The 16,700-nt window shown below is 45.4% G+C and overlaps 1 pseudogene across 1 annotated transcript; it reads right to left on the bottom strand.

Annotated features, from left to right (window-relative positions):
* Positions 1-217: 217 nt before the first annotated feature.
* Positions 218-16,686, bottom strand: LOC101708899 (SH2/SH3 adapter protein NCK1-like; annotated as a pseudogene). Its single transcript, XR_015450295.1, has 5 exons — positions 14,775-16,686; positions 10,858-10,957; positions 2,221-2,650; positions 1,552-2,144; positions 218-1,450 (listed from the first exon to the last, which is right to left on the bottom strand). The product of XR_015450295.1 is annotated as an SH2/SH3 adapter protein NCK1-like (transcript).
* Between the last annotated feature and the right edge of the window lie 14 nt (positions 16,687-16,700).

Below are 16,700 nucleotides of genomic sequence, written 5' to 3'. Positions count from 1 at the left end.
AATGAGTCTGAGCGTTCATCAACATCGAATCCAACCAGGCATAGCGGCGCACACCTGTAGTCCCAGCCTGGGAGTTTGAGACAGAAGGATCACAAGTTTAAACCCAGCCTGAGCCATTTAGAGATCCTGTCTCAAAGTAAAAAATAAAAGCCAGGTGTGGTGGTGCATGCCTGTAATCCCAGCACTTGGGAGGCGAGGCAGGAGTTCGAGGCCAGCCTGTGCTACATAGTGAGCTCTTGTAGTTCCGTGTGAAGGTCCTAGGTTCTATCCCCAGAACCAGAAATCAGAACATCTAAACCACTGCTGTGTTCCAGCCAGACAACCCTAATCTCTAGGACCACATTCAAATCCAGTGATTAAATCTGAATTCCTCCCACCGGATTATCAGGATCCAAACACAAACATTTAGGCCCTCTCCTGCTCCAGAAACTGTGTCAACCCCCTCATCGCCTCCAATCACCCATTTAACTACTAGCCAGGTGCTAACTACCCCTCACCCCCAAACTGCCACACTTTGTCTGACCAACTCACGAAAAGCTTTCTCTTCATGCTCTTTTCTTTCTTTTTTTTAAATTTTGCATTTATTATTGCTGTTTAGTCACAGAAAAGATAACACTTTCCAAGAAATTTATTTTAGCATATGTCATATATAGATATAATTTTATTTGAAGAGAAACTATGACAGAATTAGCAGGGGCCTTTAGAAGGAAATACAAGAAAGGCAATAAAGGAATTCTTCCATACAGACTTCTGATCTGCATTATTTGATTTTTTTTCTCAAAATACAAAACCTTAATATTAGAAGCAAAGAGAAAAACAGCAAAGAAGAAAATTTTAAAATAAAAGACCGAGAATAAGAAATTGTTCTATGCAGATGCATTGCATATATAATATATATGTATGGGCTGAGTGATAACAAAAATACTTATGTATTATCAATTCTCATACAGAGTTAGAAACAGCAATTTCCAATCAAGCAGGATTGGACCAACATTTTCTCAGTCTTTGATTACATGAGGAATAAAGCTGTATTAACTGTCACTTCTGATTTGCAGTATCATGATAAATGTTTGACAAGATATAACTTTTCTCCTTGTTTACTCATAAAAATCGGTGCCTTTTTGTAATGTTCTACAAGTTCTTCCATGGTGGTGAATTTAAGCTGCCCAATGCAGTAGAAGGTCTCTTTTAGTTGGACTTTAAAATGCTTGTTTTTCCCTTGTGCTTTTAATGATACTGAAAAATCATTTGGCGAATATTCACTATCCCAGATGAAAAAATCTCCTTCATGTCCCCTTTCATTTAATGCCATTTCTGCTTAATGTCTGGTAACTTTGCCATAATACCAAGAATTGCCAGCAAACTTTCCAGTGAGTGAAGACCTAATATAATCACTGTGGAGGTGGCAGTTCGAAACCTGAAGTTAATGAATTATTCTGCATAATGGTGATGTAGTTTTTGGGGGGTTTTTTTGGCACCAGGGATCGAACTCAGGTCCTTGCGCTTGCGCAGCAGGTGGTGAAACCACTGAGCTAAATCCCCAGCCCATGACGTAGTTTTTTGGCACCAGACCAACCATCCCATTGATCTTCCTGCATTTCCACCACTCTGGGTCATTTTCTGGCTTTTCATTAACATCCATTACATCACCTTTCTCAAAATTAAGCTCTTCATCATTGGATGAACTGAATGGGTAAAGAGCCTGTACCACATGCAACACTTGCCCAGCATTTAGGTTACTGACAACTGCTGCTAATTTCTCTGACAGTGAACCCACATGGTCACCCAAAGGACTGTCACCTTCTGCAGTTACATAGTTTGAAGGGAACCGTCCAATTTGTCCATTGTAGCTACCCCGCCACCACCCATCACTGCATTTCTCCATGACAATCACTTTTGTTCCTTTTATCAATGATAATTCATCTTCTCTCTCAGCCATGTAGTTAAATTTCACATAGGCAGGCATGTGGAGGTCATAAAGACGTTCCTCTGGGTCAACAAAACTGTCATCAACAGGAGATGCAGAATATGGAACACTAGGGTTTCTTTTCGCTTTTCCAATGCCTAAGGTATCCTTTAGCTTTTTTACAATAGATGCTTTTCGAGCACTGTTTTTCCTTTCCACATAGTTAGAAGGCACAAACCTGGTTTTTTTGGTACCAGGGATTAAACTCAGGACCCTGTGCTTGCAAGGCAGGCGGCAGAACCACTGAGCCAAACCCCCCAAAACCTGTTTTATTCATAGAATTTCAAACTCGCCACCAGGACTCAGAATCATCCAGAAACCATAATCTCTCATTCTTCTTGATGTCCAGCTCTTGTTCTTGTTGGGCCATATAATCAAATTTGGCTACCACCACTTCTTCTGCCATCTTTCAATAGTCTCAGCACTGCAATCCCATGTTTATCACAGCACTGTTCATAAGAGCCAAGTTATGGAATCAGTCTAGATGCCTTTCCTATGCGAGCCCAGGTGGCTCCAGTCTCCTGAGGAGGGCACCCGGACACCGCCGCAGATGCTGGGATGGCCATTATGGCTCGAGGCCTGCGCTCCACCACTGCGTAGCTCTTGGGAGGATGCTCTTTTCTTGAACAAGAAAAAAGACCCATAAAAAGCAGGCCTCCCCTCCTCTGTGAAAATAAGTAAAGCCTAGAATAAGAAAATAAAATATATACATAATTGTAACATGCTATTACATAATATAATGATTCTGTATTAGCTATATATCAATATTCAATATCACACATTTCCATACATAGATTTCTATCTGTCATCACTGAAAGGCTACCAGAAGTCTTGAGTAAAATGAGACAAATCATTTGTTCTTTGCATCCCAAGAAAGAGCTAAAAGAGTAGCATGGAGGGTTGTGGTTTCTCTGAAGCAGCTGTTCAATCTGCTTTATGATCAGAATAGGATTGACTGAAGGTGGAGGTTGGGGAAAGGCTGTTTAGAGATTTTTGGGTTAAACAAGTCTACACAGGGCCAGGAATTTAGCTCAGTGGCTCAGTAGCTGCCTCACAAGAACAAGGTCCTGAGTTCCCCTGGTACCAGAAAAAAAACAAGTCTACACAGACTGAAAAATATTATGCTCTCAAAAGAATCTTTCTCTGAAATGTGTTGCCCCTTAAACTTGTACTTTTTTTTTTGGTACCGGGGATTGAACTTGGGACCTTGCACTTTCAAGGCAGGCGGCAGAACCACTGAGCTAAATCCCCAGCCCAAACTTGTACTTTTTAAACTAACACTAATCGGGAGCTTATTTGTTGAGCAAAGTAACTTGCTCACTTGGGAACCCTTCTATTAGGTACTAGTTTTGTCCCCATTTTGCCAAGTTGGAAAGCGAGGCACAGAGCAGGTAAGCAATTTGTCAGCAGTCACACAGCTGCTAGGCGTCTGAACCTGGATTGAAATTCAGATTTGTGAGTCAAGAGCCCAAGCTCCTAACCTCTAAGTTCTACTGCCTCCCTGTGGCCGTTTTTCTGGCTTCACAGACCCCTCTCTACCAGGGAACCCCCAAAACCCAGCATCCTCCACTGTGCTTTTCACAGGAAATCCTGTCCCCCGTGTTTACATTTCCAACACGCGTGGATATGCACCTGCTGTGGAAAAGAAGAGCAAACTCTGTTGGTTTTGCCAATAACTTCCACTTTCTCTGTCTCTAGACCATTACAAGGAAGATATGTTTTCTCAACTTCCCATGTAAAACCCAAATAATCCCGTCTGCTCTCACTGCAGTTTGGAAGCCCCTGAGAAGCACTGGGGGTCAAGTCCAAGGGAATCTGTCCAGGCCTGGCCCAGTTGGGCTCTTATTTTGAAACCCAGATCTGGAATGCTGGAGGAGGTTACATCTTTGGAATTTTAGGAAAAGTATTGTTCTTCATAACCATGTTTTAGAGAAAAGAGCATGAATTTTTGTTTCCCCTATTAAAACTTTCACAGTTTAAAGCAAGTGTTTCTGGCCTTTTGTTGGTGTCACCGTGTGACGGATAGACCTGAAGGGGTGGAGTGGGCCTGGCCTGTCTGGTGGCATTAAGGGCATATGCAGTGCCTTCGAATTAAATTAGAATCCAGCTGACTGGGTCTGGGCGGGATGGACTCAGAGTTTGATTTGGTTGCTTATTATTTCTCAGGAAAGATAGTGATAAAAATAGCCCCAGAAAAGACAAAGGAGAAGAGGGGAAGTGACTCCTGAGGAGATCCTAGGCCCCAGAAGAAGTGTTAGGATGAGGGGTGTGAACTTACAAATAAATCTTTAACATGAAAAGGACAAAGAGAAACCAGTGTGGTAGCACAAGCCTATAATCCCAGCACTCAGGGAGGCTGAGGCAGGATCACAAGTTCATACTCACCTTGGCAATTTAGCAAGACCCTGTCTCAAAATAAGGGGGGAGGGGGCTGGGAATGTAGCTCAGTGCAAAGGCCCTGGGTTCGATCCCCAGTGCTGGGGGAAAGAAAAAGGACAAAGAGATCAGGTTTCCTTTCACTTTTCCAAAAAGCCCTGTCTCCGAATGAAAGCTTTCAGTGTGGAGGTGAAGGCTGAGGAGAATTTGTGGAATCCAGGAAGAAAGAGCCGCTAGGAGTGCCGCTGGGTGACAGAACCTATACAATCCTCTTACCTGGAGGGAGTGAATGGCTTCCCCATACAGAGCAGGAGAGTGAGGCTCTGAGAGGAGCGGTTAAGTAACTCACCCAAGGTGGCCAAGACAGAGCCCACAACGACATGCCCAGTCACCCCAGCCCCTGCCCTGGATCGGGGTCAAGGTTGGGAATCTTTCCTTCTAAGAGGGTGACTGAAAACCAAGGTCTGGTCCCACTCGTGCCTCTGGTTCTGTAGAACCTTAGACATGTTATTTCCCTTCTCTGTGCCTCAGTTTACCCATTTTAGAAAGAGGAAGTGAAATGAGAAGGTCTCTGAATGTCCCTTCAACTCTGGCTCCATGACCAATACATGCCTTGAAGAGTTGACAAAGTCGGTATCCCAGGGATTCTGAGGGGATTTTTAAAAACTTGTACACAAGTGTTCATGGTTGTCTGAGTTTTCACTATCATCAGGCAGACAATTTGTGCTCCTTTATTGGCGGTGTGTGTGTGTGTGTGTGCAGCATGTGAGTGATTATTTGTGTCTCTCACATGATTGTGCCTGGCACTCTCCTAGGCACTGTTGTACATACAGACAGTTGAGGCAAAACCTGGTCCCACACCCTGCACAGCCTGCCCCAGCCGGTGGGAAGTCAGTGAAGCCGGTAACTGAGTCCTGACCACAACAGTGTGCAGTGTGCAGGGGCGATGCACTTGCCGTCCAGCCCCGGCCCAGAAAAACTGCACATCTCTGTATCCTCGCTCTCCCCTTTTGCTTGGGCAGCTGTAGAGAGTTTTAGGTAATGACAGAGCCAATGGGTGGACACAGCCCGAGTCCTGAATGGGTGTGTGGAGCAACCCCCTGCCCTGCCACCTCCACTGGAGTGTAAGCCCAACACCTGATCTTCTTGCATTAAACCCTGAGACTTTGGGGCTGTCTGTCCTAGAAATAAGGATATTTTCCAATAAGAGAAGGTAAATGTGCTGCAAAATAAAAGTAAAGAGATGAGAATGATTAGGGTAACGGGTGATGTCATGGGGGGGCTTTGGAAGAGGTGACATCTGAGGCAAGGCTATGATGAGAGGAAATAAGTCCCATGAAGATATGTGGGGAGATCCCTCCGGGAGAGGAAACAGCAGCAGCAAAGGCCCTGCGGCGGCAGTCTGGAGCACCTCCAGAAGGCGCACAGTGAGCTTGGGAAAGTGTGAAAGCTGATGAAGTCAGAGAGGAGGGCACCAGCCAGGAGCCAGCTCACCAGGGGCTTTGCAGGCTCCCTGCAGGCCTTCAGTGCCCTCTGACAGTGTGAATTGAGAGACGGACGGGAGGTGATCCATGCTCTACAGAGCCCTCTGTGATAGAAGTCAGTTGCCACTTACCTTTGGTCAGGTAGGTGAGAAGCAGGGAGAGGTGGGTAATTGCCTGGAGAGGGGCCTAAAAGAAGGCTCCAGGGTCCTGGAAATATCCATATCCTGCTTTGGAAAGTGGTGAACTGGGCATATGATAGGTCAAAATGCATTGAGCTGCACACTTACAATTACAGTGCTTGAAGGGCCTGGGGATTTAGCTCAGTGGTTTCGCTGCCTGCTGCATAAGCGCAAGGACCAGAGTTCAATCCCCGGTACCAAAAAAAAAAAAAAAAAAAAAAAAGATTAGAGTGCTTGGGCTGGTGGTACACACCTGTAATTCCAGCTACTCAAGAGGCTGAGGCAAGAGGATTCAAGGTTTGAGGCTAACCTGGACAACTTAGTAAGTCTCTATCTCAAAAAAATAAAAATAAAAATAAAAAAGGTGGGCCGGGAATTTAGCTCAGTGGTTTCGCTGCCTGCCTCGAAAGCGCAAGGACCCGAGTTCGATCTCTGATACCAAAAAAATAAATAAAAATAAAAAAGGTCTGAGAATGTAGCTCAGTGATACAGGACTTGCCTAGCATGCCATGCAAGAGGCTCTCAGTTTTGTCCCCAGCACCACACAAAAACAATTTAAAGCACTTTGTGCTTGCTACTGTAAGTATGTTGTACCTCAATAAAATCAAGAGAACTGAAAGGGAAGAATCTTGGAGAAGGTGTGGGCAAGTTCCCTTAAAAGGCAAGTCCTGGGGCTGGGGATTTAGCTCAGTGGCACCACACCTGCCTCACAAGCACAAGGTCCTGAGTTCGATCCCTAGTACCGCAAAAAAAAAAAAAGACAAGACCTGTGTTTGCCACCTGGGATGGTAGGAGATGAGCGAGGAAGAGGAAGCAGGAAGACCAGAAATGGAGCCTACTGTCCTGTTGTCCAAGTTTTATCATCTATCAGGAAGGGAAAAGCGGGCCCGGGATTTAGCTCAGTGGTACCGTTGCCACCTGCTTCATAAGCCCAAGGTCCCGAGTTTGATCCCGGTACCAAAAAAAAGAAAGGGAAAACCAAAGGCTTGTGCTTGTCATTGTCATCAGCTTTATTTGTGGGGTTTTTTTTTCCAGTACTGGGGATCGAACTCAGGACCCTGCACTTACAAGGCAGGCTTCGGAAATACCCAGCTCATTAGCTATGTGTTTTTGATGTTTTGTTTCACTTTTGCAGAGCTGGAGACACCCCCGGGGGCCTTGCACATGCTAGGAAGTGAGGAGCTACCTCCCTAACTCTACTTGCTCCCTTTAAAGGTAAACTGGTTTCCTATTCTTTTTCCAGACTCCTCTCCAAGTCCCTGTCTCTACTTTCTGCATCCTGTTCCATATCTGGTCCTCCCCTGCCTCTGTGCCATGTGCTGGACTGTGCGTCATTGAGAGAGGGACCAGGGGGTCCAGGCTCAGTCACAGACCCATCCCCGGCTGGGTGCACCAGGAAGCTTAAACCCAGGGTTGGGACTGTGTTGTTGGGCAGAAGAAGAGGCAAGGGAACCAAACAGCCTCTGTGGCCTCCAGAGGCTTTGCCTAGGAGGAAGCCACACATGACCCTTGGGCTCACCCCAAAGCTGTTTGCAAACAGAGATTTCCTTTTCCTTTTCCTTTTCCTTTTTTTTTTAAATTTTGAAACAGGGTCTTGCTAAATTGCTCAGGCTGAGCACACATTTGCAGTCCTCCTGCCTCAGCCTCAGAGGGGATCACAGGTGTGCACCACCACACCTGGTTTCCATGCTTCTGAATTGGGCAGTCTGCCTGCCTGTGACGGTGGCCCCTTGTGATTTCTCACTCTGTGTTCAGATTACAGAATGGATGAACCCCAGACGTGTTAGCTAGTTTACTGTCACTGAGACAAATCAACCGAAAGGAAGGAAAGGTTTATCTTGGCTCAGTTTTCGAGGTCCCAGCCCACAGGTGCTTGGCTCTGTGGTGTGGGGGCCAGGGTGGCGCAGTCCATCATGGTGTGGAGCTCAGGTTGGAACAAAGGTAAAGAGAGAGCAAGGGGCTGGGGCCCAATATCCTCTTCAGGGCCGCCTCAGTGACCTAACTTCCTCCAGGGAGGTCCCACCTCTTAATCATTCCCCCACCTCCCAACAGTGCACAGGCTCGCGACCAAGCCTTTAGCACAGGGGCCTTTGGGGGACAATTAAGATCCCAGCCATGAAACCAAAAGGCATGGGCAGGTGGAATATCAGCCCGGCAATGAGGGGCACTCAGTCAGTCCATACTGCCTGTCTCCTGCCCTAGGGGCTCGCTGTGCAGATCGCTAGCGGGGTGTCACACTGGTCCAGCAGACGCTGAGGCACAGGAAGTTGGCTCTGACAGCTCCCAAATGGGACAATCAAAAGTGTCTCTACACTTTCCCAAATGTTCCTTTGGGTGGGGGAGGGTGTGAGCAAATCTGCCTTGACTGAGAACCACTGCTTTTCTTAAAAAGTATAATCTTAGACTTCCCCTTTTTTCCCCGTTACCTGAAATCTTGCCCAGAGGCCCAAGTGACCCAGTTAAAAATGCCAGTATCTGAGCCCCACTGTTCAACTGAAGCAGACTGAGGAGGCAATTAATTACGTGTTGCCTAACTCCCCTCTTCCTTGAAGTTGCAATTGCATTAGACAGTCGGCTTCCCTTCCTCTCTTCTGTTTGAATTCTTGCTGTGCAGGGCAAAAACAGAGGCTGGTCTGCCTCAGAGCTGGCTGCATTTCAATAATGGCTGGGAGGGCTCTCCTGGGGCTTTCCAGGCCTAATTAGCTCAGATTTGTGAAGTTCCTTAGGAAGCTCAGGCCTGGATATGATGGGAAGTCCAAGTTACTAGGATTCTCGCCACACTCTTAAAAAGAACATTCTCAAATAAAAAGGCTGGTAGAGCCAGAAAAGAGTTCAAGGAGTCGTGTGTGAATAGTGAAGGGTCCTTTTGAACTGCATTTGAGCCCACAAAGAGAGTAATACTTTCCAACTTTCTGGCCCTCCTCCTATTCTCTAGAGCAGGAAATTATTTAAAGTATTTCCTGAACAGCTGAAGTATGTTAGAAACCTGCTAGTGTTCTCTACATGATCTCCAGGAAATGGACACCAAAGAATTTCTCTGCAACAAGAAACTATTTGAGCTCTGCTGCTCATTTCTTACCTGAAAGGGATGGACTCTATCACTGTAGAAATGGAGAATACAATCTTTTTTTTTTTTTGGTACTGGGGATCGAACTTGGGTCCTTCTGCTTGGCAGGCAGGCAGTGAAACCTCTGAGCTAAATCCCCGGCCTACTCAGGACCTGAGAATACAATCTTAAGATCATTCCAATGCCAAGCTCAGCATCCGACAGAGTACACCCTGGAAGAGAAGTGGACTGTTCTTGTATATGTACATATATATGAATAATATGCTTTACCCCACTGCCTGCCTCGCAAGTGGATGGTTCTGAGTTCGATCCCGATATCAAAAAATATATATATATGCTTTACAAACATATAAATATGCATACTTTATACACACATGTACACTAGCAGACATATACAAGTAGACAGACATACAGACAGAGACAGACAAAGAGTTAAGAACTTTCTTTGCAGACGCAGCATAATGGAGCATGCCTGTGATTCCAGCACTTTGTGAGGCTGAGGCAGGAGGATTCCAAGTTCAAGACCAACCTGAGGAGCTTAGCAAGACCTTCTCAAAATAAAAAACAAAAAAGGGACTTGGAATGGAGCTCAGCATGAAGGACCTGGGTTCAAGCCCCAGTACAAAAAAACAAAAAAAATACTTTTTTTTTGGTACCGAGGATCAAACTCAGGTCTTTGCACTTGCGTAGGAGGCGGCGAAACCACTGAGCTAAATCCCCGGCCCAAAAAAATACTTTCTTGCCAGGGATTTAGCTCAAAAAAAAAAACAAACAAAGACAAAAACCACTTTTTTTGACAGGTGATTTAGAAATGTCAGTAATATCCCAGGGATTCAGCTCAGTGGTCCTGCACCTGTCTCGCAAGTACAAGGTCTTGAGTTCAATCCCTGGTACCAGGAAGAAAGAAATGTCAGTAATAGCTTACTAGTTACATAATTATTCTCACTTAATCTTTTTTTTTTTTTCGTAATGGGGATTGAACTCGGGACCTAGCACTTGTGGGGCAGGCAGTGGAACCAGTGAGCTAAATCCCCAGCCCATTCTCATTTAATTTTAGGGTGGGGTAAAAATAAGGTCAACCTCTTCTGTTTTAGACAGAATTCTAGAACATGCAGCAAAAAGAAACTGCCTGGCCTCACCTCACCTCGAGAGATTCTACAGCCTGCCCAGAAATCTCCCAGCGTGGGGGTCAGGAAGCATCATGCCCAGCGGGCTGAGTCTGAACCTGCCACCCCAATCTGTGCTGGGGTTTTGCTGGGGTCACCAGACTAGGAGCCAGCGATGACCTTGGCCAGCCAATTCCCTTGGTCTCCAATGAGAAGAGAACGTATGATTACAGCAGAAATACTAAAGAAAAAAAGTAATTGCTACCTCCAGAGCAAAGAACGAGGGCCAGAAAGGAGCAGAAAGGAGCCAGTTCCTGAAGAGAATGACATACCTGACAATCGTGGTGAAGGCCAGGCTGGTTCTCTGCTTCCCAATCACAGTTAGGAGCTTGGCTCAACCCTCAGCAGTGTGTGACCTGGCTGTCAGCACGAGGATGAGGAGCCAGACACATACTGTCGTACCCGTTACCACCACCCTATGGGGCCTCAGGGAAACTGAACTCATGGCCAGCAGAGAAATATAAATCCCCATCACTTTCTCTTTCTGCACCCACAGGCAGCTCAGATTTTTAGTATGTTGTATCATGCTTTTGGAATGAATAGTTTGTTAAGTCAGCTTTCCATCACCATAACAAAATACCTAAGATAATTAAAAGAAAAGGTCCCAAGGGGCACACACCTGTAATCCCAGCACTGGAGAGGCTGAGGCAGGAGGATCACAGCAAGCTTGAGGCTGCATCTGTCTGGCAAGTGCAAGGTCCTGAGTTTGATCCCTAGTACTGGAAAAAAAAAAAAAGAAATAACATTATAAATATGTAGAAAATGTAAGAATCTAGGGCTGGGGATTTAGCTCAGTGGTTTCACCACCTGCTGCGCAAGCACAAGGACCCCAGTTCGATCCCTGGTACCACAAAAAACACAAAAAACAATCTAGAAGCTCTCAATAGTTTGAAAGAAACTCTACCTTTGAAAACCTCGTTTTCAACCTGCTGAGCCCCTTTCTTAGAAAAGCACACACATGTATTTAACAGTGATGTCTGCAGTTTCAGGGGCTCCTGGGCTCCATGGCCTATTTCAGACCCCAGGTTTCTGAGGTTAAGAATTCCCTCCCGTCTGTGCCAAACTGTGAACCCCATGGTGGGATCTTAGTTTACTGTTATTATTGATGGGGCCAGGGATTTAGCTCAGTGGTTTCGCAGCCTGCAGCACAAGTGCAAGGACCCAAGTTCAATCCCTGGTACCAAGAAAAAAAAATAGTCACACTATTATTATTGATGCTGTAGATTGACCCCAGAGTTCCTGATAGGCAAGTGTTTTACCACTGGGCTATACCACACACTTACATTATTTTTTTCTTTGCAATATTGTTTTTCAATTTTCTTCTTTTTTTTTTTTTGGTACTGGGGATCGAACTCAGGACTTTGAGCTTGCAAGGCAGGCAGCGGAACCACTGAACTAAATTTCTGGCCCTTCTTTTTGTTTTTTGAGGCAGAGTCTCCCTTTGTAGTTCAGGCCGGCCCCGAATTCACTATGTAGCCCAGACTGGCCTCAAACTCTCCGCAATCCTCCTGCCTCAGCCTCCCAAGTGCTGGGATTACAGGCGTGCACCACCGTGCAAATTTTTAAAAATCAGCATTGTCTCTGTACCTAGGGAAAGTTATTTTTTAAAGTTACATGGAAGAACAGGAGGGAGGGAGGGAGGAAGGGAACTTGCTTCCAGTTCTCTAAGTTATCATCTGCTCTGAGTGACCGAGACATAGGTTAAGAACAGGTAGGAACACAGTCTAGTGAGTATTACTGGTCCCCTAAAACATGGCCCAAGCCAAAGGGTTAAAACTTTTCCTCTCTACACTTTTCCATTTCTTCTGTATTCCAATGGTTTTGCTAAATAATGGTATGGTTTGTGGTTACAATCAGAGCTATCTTGACCTCTCATTGAATTCAGAGTTTTTGTATTCACCCCATCCTTCCTTGTCCTCCTTTGTTTTTATGGATGTTTCCAACATTTCTGCCTGAACCTGTTCAAATTCTAAATTGGAAGTCTTCTTCGGACCAGAAAACATGGCTTTGTGGTTGTTGCTTCAGCACTAGGAAGAGCCTGGTAGTTCCAAGAAGCTTCCCGGGGAGCCGTGGATGGCCCGGGTAACTGTCCGCACGGCCAGTGAGAAGGCAGATGAGAAGGTGCTCAAGTTACCCTGTCCAGTAGAACTCAGGGAGAGAGGCAAACAGTGGGCTCGGTGCCCTTCCTAGGAGAGCTGCAAAGGCCAACAGCTGCTCCACAAATGTCAACTTGGTGGGCCTTCCTCGGGCTGGGTCCACTCTTCCAAAAGCTATGTCAAACCCCTAAAAGGCCTTAAGTCTGAAAAATCACTCAATGTTTGGGTAGAATCCTACCACTGAGTACAGAAACAATGCTAGGGGTCAAATCCAGGGCCCCGAGCATGCTGGCAAGTACTCTACCACTGAGCCACACTCCCAGCACCTAGTGTTGATTTTAATCTGATTGATAAGGAAAAAAAGAGTAATAATAAACATAGATTAGTGGGTCAAGTATATCAAAATAGGGGCCTTTGTGTTTTGTGTATTTTGTTTTTGTTGTTGCTTTGGGGGTTGTTTTAACACAGGGCTTGCTTTGTATTTCAGGTTGGTCTTGAACTCACTATGTAGCCTAGGCTGGTCTTCAACTGCTGGCAATCCTCCTGCCTCCTAGGTGCTGAGATAACAGGTGTGTGTCACCACACCTGGCTGAAATAGAGGTCTATGGAAGAACTAAAATCTTTCCTGGTAAAAGGTCAGGAACATCTGTAAAATTTATATGGGGTATTTATATCATGTAGCCATTAACATCTGCACCTTTTACACCAGGCATTATGTGGTTTTAACTGCTGAAGGTCACTCACTGACCTATGGAAGAGGCAGAACTTGAACTCAGGCAGATCGGAGTCCTTACACTAGTCCGTTCCAGGACACCACATCACCTCCCTGAACTAGGATGGGTAAAGAAATTATGACTGAGGGCTGGTGATTTAGCTCAGTGGTTCCGGTGCCTGCCTTGCAAGTGCAAGGTCCCAAGTTCGATCCCCTGTACCCCCAAAAAACGAAGAAAAAAAAAAAGAAATTATGACTGCAAAGAGCCAGGGAGGAAAGCATGAACTGATCGATTTAAGAGGGTTTCGTACATACAACTCCTACACTGTTATGAAACTGTCCCAAATATTTAGGAGAAACTGGGTGTTCAGAGACCAGAATTATGCTTTCAAATTGTGCCAACAACATGCCATTTAACATAGAAATGCTCAAAATTAAATTCTACTTCTGCCCTCAGAAAACCTCACTTGGTAGCTCGGGTGTTTTTTATCATCTTTATGAGCTGAGGTTATGAAACTTCAATCCGTGATGTTGCTAAAATACTCTCCACCAACACTTTGCCTGGAAGTGGTGGTGGGGGTGCTGCACGATTTGGCCAGGTTTTGTTCATCACAAATCAGGCCAGCAGCCCCATTTCAAAAGAAACCACCATTAATGACATGTTTCAAGGGCTTTCCAAAGTCGGTCTGCTGGACTTTGGCAAGCTCCAGCAAGGGCGGAGGGAGGGAGGGAAGTAGCCAGCAACACTTCCCCCAGCAGCCGGCCAAGCTTGGACCAGCCCCCTCCCAAGGTTCCCAACCGCCCCTACCACACTCCTGAGGGCTGTGCTCACTGCTACTGAGTGGGAAGGAAGGCACCACTTGTGGAGAAGGCAGTTAGGGTTCTGACTTGGTTCTGAGGAACTCCAAAGGTGGAAGGCGGCCAAGTGGCCAAAGTCTGCAGTAAAAATGCTTTTAACAGTAAGAGCTTGGGTCGGGGATTTAGCTCAGCGGTTTCGCCGCCTGCTGTGCAAGCACAAGAGACCCAAGTTCGATCCCAATCCTGGTACAAAAAAAAAAAAGTAAGAACTTACAATAAAAAGATTTTAATCCTTTCAAAAAGAAAAAAAGATTTTAATCCTTTCAAGTGATGATGCAGCCAGAAAAGCTGAGGGTTGGCAGGATGGGGAGACCCTTAGGGAAGGGTTTATCTCTGTTCAAATACTAGTTGAGTAGCTTGATAATAAGCAAAACTACAATACAGTGTAGGTCCTGGGGATCAAACCCAGGCCTCAACACACTAGGCAAGCAGTACTACTGACCCCACACTTCCAGACCCTGATGTCGCCTTCAAATGAGTTACCTTGGACAATTACAAAGATCAAAATAAGTATTACTAGTTTTTTACTTTGACTCATGAAATTAAAGTGTTACCTCCCACCCCTTGCCTACTGTAACAAATACAAAAATGAAAGTTAGCCAGGCATGGTGGTGCATACCTGTTATCCCAGCACTTGGGAGGATGAGGCAGGATAATCTCCACAAGTTCAAGGCCAGCCTAAACTACATAGTGAGAACCTATCTCAAAAAAAAAAAAACCAAAAAAAACTTATAGGCAAAGATATATCATTTATTAAAGTTTATTAAATGAGATTTAAAACTGCTGGAAAATTATAAAAATTAGCAGGTCAATAAATCACTAGCAGTTTCTTTTTATTTCTTTTAAGGGAGGAAAGGTTATTTAGCTCACAGTTTAGAGAGGTTTCAGTCCATAATTAGCTGGCCCCAAGGCGGGGTGGTATGGAAAACAGGGCTTGCAGAGGAGAAACAGTTCATGGCACACACATAGCAAAAGCAACAAGGGAACTTTAACAGCACTTTCTGTCCCTTTTATCCAGACTACTGGGGGTTAGGGTGGTGCCAAACCAATCAGCGTACTAGTTTAGTAACCACATGCCCTTAATCTCAGCGTCACATACTCTAGATTCACCTGACTGAAGCTTTGAGAGGACATCTAGACACAAACCCTAACACTATGCCTGCCTTTTTCTAGGTCCCTGTTGCATGGAGTATTGTTTTCCACCCTTTAAACTAGCAGTTTAGACATGACTTTGTGAAGGGAAAGTTGGTGGCTGTTTTGTCATTTAAGATCAAATGAGTATGTCATTATCATCAAAGAAAAAATGTGGCCCCTAGATAGTGGTAAAACATCCAAATGGCTCATTGGATTTCAAACAACTCCAAGGAAACTAGCATGCTAAGAATTTTATCTAAAATATGAAGACTATTTTTGGAAATCAGCTCTCTCCTGCCCATTACCTCAGGATGGAGTCATGCCTCACACGGTTCATCAGCATCTACTCCTAGAACCTCTGAAACCCTTCCCTTTTCTCAAGTTGAAGACTTGTGGGTCCCACATCCAAGGGCATCAGCTGGGGAAAGGAAGGAGTGGGTGTGAAGGGAGGGCAGACTCTAGAGGCAGTTTTGTCACTTCTTCCTTCCTTCAAGGGAACCTTTGTGCAGAAAAAGCTGAAGGTGACTCAGGGCTCCAAACGAAATGGGTAGGGCATTCAACAAGGAGGTTTAGCGTTCCGTGTTAGGAACTCAGCTGGGAGTTCTCTGGTTCCACACCCAAGCAAGGTAATTAAATACTATACCCCATGGAAATAAAACTCTGCAAAAGGCAAAATGTAATTTTGGGCATACTGAACTAGGGGAGAATACCCTCAAATTTGTAGTCAAGAGAAGGTGAGTGGGAGGCGTGTTGCATTAAAACACTGACTTTCCTGGGCATGGCAGTGCACACCTATAATCCCAGCACTTGGGAAGCTGAGGCAGGAGGATTGCCACGAGTTCAAGGCCAGCCTGGGGTACATAGTGAATTCAGGGGCAGCCTGAACTACAAAGACCCTGCCTCAAAAAAACAAAACCAAACCATTAACTTGAAAAAAATGCCTGCATACTGTATTCCTTAATCATAAATCGGGTAATCCCCCACTCAGGAGGCAGAGGCTGGAAGATCACCACTAATTCGAGGCCAGCTTTGGCTACAGAGTGAAAGGCCAGCCTGACCTATACAAATCAGCTTAACTTTTAGTCTTCTGCCCACTTCTTCACCTCCACTACCACAGCTTCTATGGGTAAAATGGCAGTCAAAGCTGCCAGTTATTGGCAGTAGAGGGTTGGCTCCTTTTTCCACTCATCAATGAACAGCAACTTTTTCCTATGGATTATGGGGTACTGTGGTTAACATTTTGTGATTTCATCTTTTGTGACAGGGTCTCACTACATATAGCCCAGGCTGGCCTCTATAGCCTAGGCTTGAACTCTCAAGAGATTATCCTGCCTCGGCCTCCTGAGTGTTAGGATTACAGGGGTACACTACTACATCCAACACGCATGATTAAATTTTAAGATTTAATCATTGCCCATCTTCCTGGCCAGTGAGACTTAGGGAGATACTGGCTGACAACCTCTGTGAGGACTTCAGAAATTTTTTGTCTAGTGTGAAGAAAATGTTAAACCTGTGACTGCCAGCGGCCATTATTATTTAGTAGGAAAGCAGCCTAGACCAAAATCAGGAGGCTCAGAATCCAGCAAGAAGGGCGGGGGATTTAGCTCAGGGGCACCACGGCTGCCTCGAAAGCACAAGGACCCGAGTTCAATGCCTGGTGCC

The sequence above is a fragment of the Heterocephalus glaber genome, unplaced genomic scaffold (genome assembly GCF_053883595.1).
Source record: "Heterocephalus glaber isolate CG9 unplaced genomic scaffold, H.glaber_assembly_v1.0 deba00000937, whole genome shotgun sequence".
NCBI lineage: Eukaryota > Metazoa > Chordata > Mammalia > Rodentia > Bathyergidae > Heterocephalus > Heterocephalus glaber.
The sequence above is the reverse complement of the archived record's forward strand: the minus strand, read 5'-3'. Positions and strand labels throughout refer to the sequence as shown.